Genomic DNA, 8,511 nt, shown 5'->3' on the forward strand with positions numbered 1-8,511 from the left:
GCTTTTTTCCTTCTATGTAGCAATTTATTTTGTTTTCCTTTTGATCCCGCTTCCTATATTGCGTGAGGTTAATGAGAAGAGTTCAAAAGATACCTCTATATAGAAAATAGTATTTATGAAAGACACCCTTTTTAAGTCATAAATACAGTACAGAAGGCATAGATTTCATGTAAAGAAAAAAGCAGATGCTTCTTTTTCAGAATTCCCTTAAGATATATATATAAAAAAGAATAGAGTCCTTATAGTTTCAAGTGTATTAAAACTGTGGATGGATGCAGTTGGATACTCCTGTTCTTTCAAGGGCCACATGACAACATGATACTGAAGGCAGAATCTCCTAATCCATAAAGACTGTGTTACATGCTTGACTTCAAGACCTACTTGTGTTTCACATGACCTAGAGGCAAGATAAACTCCTGTCTGTTTTTAGGCATGACATTGGGTTTTGATTTTCTTGTAGGACTCAGTGACATGTGAAATATGTATGACCACTTGTTTCTCACTTCCATGGCAGTACTAGAATCTAATATAGCAGAACCCTTGATGCTTGGGTTTTTTTTTTGTTTGGTTGGTTTTGGTTTTTTTCCTATAATCAATTAAACAGAAACACAAAAAAGTTTTTCATTTTCTTTGAGTTAAATCTAGCATTGAAATCAATGGGGTTTTTTCAGTGCTGGGAGTACAAAAGCATAAAGTTCACTAAAACAGAATGTAAACAAAATCATATAAACATACAAAGGAAAAAGCAAGTTGTAGACTTTAAAGATACTTTTTAAAGAGCAAATGTACAAATATGTTCCAGCCTTTCTTCCAAAGAACATCTTTGATAATAGTATCTGTTAGAAGTGCTGAAAACAGTATCAAGGAGTACTGCAGGCTGAGTCCTCAGCTGTATATGTTAGAGATACAGATGCTATTACTTGGGTAAAGCTGTGGTCAACTTCTAGTCTAGAAAAACACAACAGTACAAACCCCAAACTAAAAAGGCCAATGACAAATGCAAGCCTCCTCTAGCTGCTATTGAAGTGAAGAGTCATACCTCCCTGAAAGTCAGCAGGGATTTGAAATGAATGTCATTATTTGTCCTTGTTTCTTTGGTTTTCCATCTTTCAATGCCTCATCTTTTAGTTTATCTTTATCTTTAGGACAGTTATTTCCTCTTGGTAAATATGACTGCATTACTGAGTTGTTTAAAGAAACAGTGAGTGACTACTTAACTATTGCAACTGAACTGCAAATCTCAAAGTCACTGTAAAAAGAAGTAGCTTTCATATGATGAAATTTTTAGAATAAGATTTACATATATGTATTAAGCTGAAATGTCTTCATGTAACATATTTTAGAGAATTAAACAATGCCTCTGTCCATATTTTCTTGAGTATAGAAGTTGTAAAGGTTTTTATCTAGCTTAAAGGCAAATACCCTCCACTATGCCACCCACATGTGCCCAATCTATTGGAAAACTAGAACTATGTAGTCCTTTAGGATTGAGAACATAATTCTTTGCCTGTCAGATTATTCTGACCAATTACATTATAATTACTTCCTCATTAGTTACTGTGACAAATGTTGATCTAAAGAGAAAGGGAAGGATGTCTTTAATTTAAAATCATCAAAACATGAACAATTGAGATTTCCGCTGAACACTTCCATGTTCATTAATATTTGGGCATGCTAACATGTTCATTCCTGTTGCATATAAGAAAAGAGAGATTTCTAGCACCAGACTCCTTCAGATATGTCAACTGTATTTCCTTTTGAACACTTTTAAAATAGCATCTTTTCTGCTTCCATGTAGGTATTTTTTCTCTCTGATAGTATGAGGCATGATCCTCAAAGCATAAAAAAATAGGTGTTCTTATCATGAGAAGTTGTTTAAAGCACGAAAAATTCACTTACAGTAGAATATAATACATTCCTAGAGCATGAAGTTCCGAAGGAAGGTAAAGAACAAATAACAATTCCAACCTCTGTGGTAAAGCATGAGAAAGGGGAATAATCTGCAACCTAAAAATAAACTTACTTTCCTTTCAAAATAAGAGAGACATTGGAAAGGACTTGCCTTTCTTCAGGATTCAGTTCCTTCTCTGAGTTAATTTTTGGCTGCTAACAGTCTCACCCTAAGCATTGGCCTGATCTAGCAGAGTGAAAATCTGTGCTTTAACCAGTCGCCATAGCAATGGTACAGTTTTTTGATGTGCATGTGAAGAAGCAGCAGAGGAAAGAATTGCACACCTGATTCAGAGGCTCTTCGTGATCAAATTCATTGCAGCTTGTTTGAGACATTGCAGTAGAGTTGTTCGTTCCCCTCAGAGAAACTGGAGTATCAGTTCCAATCTGCAGCAGGGAAGTGAAGTTTGGGTAACTGATCTGTTTGTACACAATGGCCAGCTTGTACCAGAATGTCTTTGCAAGCAGGAGAATAACCTATGTAAATCCATACCCATAAAGGAACAGAGAAGCTGTGCTAGGCTTCCTTTGCCCAAGGAGTTATTAAGATAAAATCAGATTCAGCAGACTCTTTGCAATTTTTCAAGGTGCCTCGTGAAGCACTGTTATATACTGCAAGATGCTGAAAAATATAAGATTTTGGGTCAAATCCTACTTCTACAATTTTCTTATTTTGGGGCCCTGGATAAAATTGATTGTTTGAGTCTGTAACTCTTTTCCATAATGGGTAAATTACCGGCAAGACTCTTCATTGATTGGGAAGCTCACAGGGTTTTTTCCACTGGGTAGTACCTTAATATACAAGTGTTGTTTCTGTGTGTGCATCTAGGAAGTGTGATCATGGCTTTTATTTTTATTTCTTTGGTATCCTTGAAAGAACCTTTTGTAGCTCTGGAGAATGAGCTGACCTCTTTTGTTCCCCTAGCCTGAAAAAGGTCATATTTTGTTTAACTAACCTTTGAAAACACCACGCCAAATTCTACTCCCACTGCATCATTCAGGATAACTGCAGACTTATTCTTGTGTCTCTGAACTGAAAGTAATATTTTACCAAAACCTTTCCACCTTCTGAATTGTAACAAGTATGTGCTAGTATGTCTGAGAGTGCAGACAGTCATACCTCTTATACACTGTAGTGTTAATTAGATTCTAGACACATAGGTGTTTTAATAGGAATATTAGTTTTTGGTTCAGCTGAAGTGTAACAGAGACAGCTTGGACTGGTGAAGTGGAGACAGTTGTGTCTGAACTGCTTTTCAAACTTTTGGCTCCTTTTTGCCTGATTTTTTTTTTTCTAGTCTATGTATAATAGTAATTATGTTTTGTTTGCACAATAAAATTGTGAATTATACCCTCCTAGTTATGTCTTCTGGTAGTTTAGGTTCCAATACTTCTTCCTTCTTCCATCTTCAGAGGCTCCATCCTGTTTTAGTTTTTTGGGATTTGTTTGGGGTTTTTGTTTGGTTTGTTGGGTTTTTTAAATTAATTTTAATGTTTTGTTTTGTTTTGTTTTTTCTAGAATAGCACTCTGAACTTTATAAAATAATTTTCAAGAATTCTGTCATTCTCTTTCCATTAGCTTTTGGCAAAGCCTCAGCATTATAGCAGACTAAATAAGCTTCAAAATAATATACTTACACAAGATCATAAAACATGTGAAATTACTTTGTTCCTGATTTTTCAAAGTGAAAGCTTCAAATACAAGCTTGGACAATGTATTCATAATATATAAGAAGAGGCAGGCTTTGCAAAACTTTTTTTTTTATATATTGTTTTAATAAAAGCCTTTATTTTAGATACATTTTGACATGCTCATATTGTGTTCTTCTTCAAAATGTTACTTTCTTCATAGGAAATCAAGAGGTAGGTTACCTCTAGCCTATGTATGAGACTCTGCCTCCTGAAAACTTTTTGATTTGTTTCGTTATTTTAAATTGATGATACAAACACATATAAAAGGATGAATGTGATAAAGGGCTGCTTCCAGCTACAGGCATTAGAGATTTGTTTTCACGTAACAGCTGCTTGGGCAAAGCTAAGATTATGTTGTGAGCGGGGAACTGGAGAAATAAGAGGATACATTTGTTTCTTGAACAAGTTCATAGACTGTATCAAAATCAGACCAATGTTTACTCTGACACATGAAAAACATGACCATTTTGGTACATATGGCTTCTGTTACACATCTTAACATCAAATGTAAAAAAGGAGAAAAAAACGCAAACAAAAACAACAGTTCCTGTTGGAATAGAGGCGGTATCCAGAACACTAACCAGGCTATGAATGTGCATTGTAGGGGGTAGAGGACAGGGAGAATGCAGTAGAGTGCTGCTTCCAGACATGCTCTAGATGCTCTATGAACCTTAATTTTCAGGAATACAAATCCAGTATATTTCTTAGAAAACACATTCCCTCAAATAATCAACAATTAAAAGTTAAGTTAGTACTATGTCAAAACGGATATTAAGCAGGGTTTGTGTGTGTCTTCAGAAAAAAATCCTGTAACTTCAGGCACTGCTATATAATAGTAAGAGATGTGTCATGTTTTATCTTTAAACTGTTTTTGTTTCATATTCACATTGTTAAATCCCATCAGGAATTTCAGAACTTAATGTCTCTCATACTTAGAGGGGTCTTTTTCCTTTTTTTCTAGGTTAAATTTCTGCATAGCCAGAGTATGTGTTCTTGTGGTGATACTCTTCTTTACATGGAGTAGCTCTTCTCTCTTGTGAATATTTACCTCACCGGTATAAGCAACAATCATGTCCTCTCTCTCAGTCTTCTCTTCTCAGAAGGTTCCATGTCCCTCTAATACTCTACTCCTAAAGCTGTTCTATGGACATGCTCTGATTTAGTCTTTTCTGAGATGGACATGGAAAAGGATCTGCTACCCCGATAAGGTTTCTCCATGCATGGTGTCATGGACTTTGACCAGCTCCATGGGTTTCCTCATGCACGACTGGCATCTTTCAGAGTCCATATGCACAGTATTTCTGTTTCCTTAGTGAAATGCCCTTGCCTGTTACGCTCTATGATACCTGTCACTTGACCATACCATCGTCATGCTTCATAAATATGGATTAATGTGTCCAGGTTCCTCAGTCACAATGTCAAGTTCAGCCATGGAGCTCCCAGCTTATATTGGTTTTGTCATTGCAGTTCTTCCAGTATGGCATTCCAGTCTCCACAGGTACTGACTTCAACTCTTTCCTATGAATAGTGAAGTCCTATTGGCTGTGGTAAGAAATTAAACAAAGTACTTTAGCTACTTCTTAGACTTATCCTTGAGGAACTCCATCATAACTGTATTCCTCTCTGCTTTCTGAGTCTTCAGGATTGTTATCATCTCTCCTTATATAACTCCTTCATCACTCTACAGTTCTTGAACTATCCCACCTCCATACTTTCATTGCAGGAAGAAGGAAGAAATTATAACCATTTTATTCATTTAGGTTGCATGAAGTGAACTCAAAATTCATACCATTTTCTGACTGTGAAATAGTTAGTTCCTACAATATGATTATATGTTTGATGGCATCTTCGTTTTTTCTCATAAGCAGCATTTAATGTCTGTATCTGCTAATCTGGCTTTAGAAAAAGTGGCACTTCCTCTGGTAGCAAATTCAAAAGGCTGCTTTTTGGTCACTGTCAAGCCAAGTGCTTCAACCTAAGCATGACACTTAGGGATCAAAATGCATGAGGGCTAAACTTTAAGGATAGAAATGGAGTAAGATGTTTAGTATTACACAGAATCTCATGTTCTATGTTATACTGCAGCCTGTATTACCATAAAGTATCACTCTCATGTTGACTGGTGCAACATCACTTGGTAAAACCAAAACTGGTCATGCTTGGTGTGTTCTAGAGTCCACAGCAGTATTTTGAATCCTTGTTCTAACTCTCATGACCTTGGGGTTTCCATCTTCCAACATAAATCTTCACTGAGGCTGCTGCAGGGGTTTGATTTTATCCCCTTTAAAGATACACCACTGCAGCTTTTCCTCATACACGTTATTTGTAACAGCTAACCATTTTACCTCTTAGTTAGAGCTCTAAACAAAAGCCATTAGTGAAAACGGGGCCCAGACCACCTGGAGTGTCTGACCTTATGTTGCCCCATGTCCGAAGAGTGCTAGGGACATGGCAAAGCCAGGCTCAGAGAAGTATCAAACCAGACTGTGGTAACAATTTCACTGGATATTTCCTCCTCTCTCTGCTCCACACAACCTCTTGTAGGACAGCACAGAAACAACACTGTAGACTTCACTCTAGTGAGATGGCACAGACAAGTGCTTCCACTAAAGTAGTGCTGCCACACTAAAGGGAGTACATCCAAGGGCTAACACTCTTCCTAAGAGGGTTGAAGAGGAAGATAATTAAGGCTGACACACATGTATTTAAGTGCAGACCTGACTGACTTAAGGAGAATCTCACTAAGAGAATAATGGAAGTTCCCACTCCAGATAAAAAAGGATAGCAGAATTAGGCCTGCTGGCTAGTCATTACATGAAAGGCAGTTGTCACTGTAGGCCTATAGGTAAAAGCAAAAGGCACAGATTTGGGCTGTGAAGGAAGAGAGGCTGAAGGCTGCTGCTGGAGCTTTTTTGAGGCGCTTACTCAAATGTAAGTGATCATAGTTGCCCTGAAGGACTCATATAGAATTTTCCTGCTAATCAGGTGGAAGACTAACTTTGTGAAAAGCAGCAACAATGTGGAGTGGTAGCAGCGTCATCTCTCCAAGGGGTGCGAAGGAGGTGAAGGAGGGCACAGGTTTCTTCCTAGAGTGAAGTGGCCAGTCCCGCTCAAGCTCCGTGTTCCGCCATCCTCCACCACCCCTGCTCCACGAGGTGGGGGAGGGCACTGGGGCAAGAGGGGTTCAGCTGTCCCGGGAAGAGTAGTCAGGGGACTGTCCTTCCTGAGTGCAGGGGCGCCCCTTCATTTCCTTGGATATGGCCTGATTTCCCAGAGTCGGGGAGGGCTGCCGTGTCAAGTCAAGGTGGGGTAATTTATGACTGAGGATGGAAGCAAAGGAAATCTCCCACAGAAGGGAAGTGCACAGGGAATCTGCATCTGCAGGGAAGGGCAAGAAGTGGTCTCCACTCTCCTCAGCCCACAGTCAACCCTCAAATCCTTGGGTGAGCCCACTGCCGCTGCCGGGCTTCAAGCCGGTCTCCGGGGGGAAGCTCCGCGCCCCTGCCCTCCGGAGGCCGAGGAGAGAAAGGCTGGTGCCCGGAGATGGGCAGAGTTTGAGGGGTGGTGGGGTCTCGGCCTCGGCTCTGCCCTGTTTCCCCAGGCAGCGAGGAGCTGGGCAGGCGGCACTGAGCGCTCACATCCCCAGGGCACGGCTCCCGTCCCCGGTGCGGCAGCCGCCAGCCCCTGCCCTTAATGAGATTCTTTGAAATCCAAAAAAGCGAGATTTAATGTTACATCCTTATCTTTGGAGGAGCGCGGTTTTCTTGCCGCGGCAACGTCACTTGTTAAACAATCCGCGGCTGAGCCCCTGAAAAGAGAGGCATTGCACCCTTCGTGCTGAATGCGCTTCTCAGTGCGCATAACGCCAGGGCCTTTTGATGTCTCACAATGCGTGTTACGCCCAAAGATTGTCTCTTTGGACAGATCTACAACGCTTGGCTTCATGTTTGGAAGTTAAATGGACAGCGAGGTTGTTGAAACTCCCACGCTTGAAGCTGGCGCAGACACTCGGTACTTTCGCCCGTTACTTTCCATGAGTGAAAGCGGCAGGGGTGGAGGGAAGGGGCTGCCGGTTTAATCCGTGCTCCGAGGAAAAGGGAGGGGGGAAAGCAACCCAGACCAAACTTTTCCTCTCTTTTCTTTTCTTCGCTTTATTCTTTGGCAGCCTTAAAATAAGAGCTATGTGCAAAGCGTGCGCCCTGCCTAGGTAGCTTGTGTCTCGAAGTCGCTGGCAATGTTGCTGCTCCATGAAATCAAAATTTATGATTATTCAAATGTTGGGGACTGTGAAAAGAGAGGAAGAAAGAGAGAAAATTAATATTGCAGCTGTTCTTCTGATTAATGAGAGATAATTGCTCATGAAAAGTCACCCCTGTGGCATTTTGTTGTCTCCTGGATCTTTGTTCTTTTCCACTATTATTGAGGACTTTCTTGAAGACTAAGCGGTTCTTTTCAATTTTTGGTATTCAGAAAGTGTTGCTTGGTTACAGATAATGGAGAAATCTCGGGCTATATTGGGTAAGATGTGCCACAGACAGCAATATCACAATGCCACTTTCAGAAAAGGATGGATACAAGTTAACGATGCGCTTTCAATAAAACATTAATAGACTTGTTCACGCTTTTATAATGACCTCCTTAATGGGAGCTGGGGGCAAGTCCTGTTTTTTGCTTGCGTTCACTTCAGAAAAGCCGGCGTCAAGATCACTGATCACTTTGGAAAGTAATAGGAAATCAATGTTATAGTAGCGAATAAACGTGATTATAGCGCAGGAGCCCTCGGCCCCTCGCTTACCCACGCACGGGTTTATTTTGAGCGGGGCTTTCTCTACGGGAACTGCCCCAGCCCGGGGTGCATCCTGCCAAGTG

Source organism: Empidonax traillii, unplaced genomic scaffold (genome assembly GCF_003031625.1).
Source record: "Empidonax traillii isolate 1590-97213 ecotype Southwest subspecies unplaced genomic scaffold, ASM303162v1 scaffold167:size2001844, whole genome shotgun sequence".
NCBI lineage: Eukaryota > Metazoa > Chordata > Aves > Passeriformes > Tyrannidae > Empidonax > Empidonax traillii.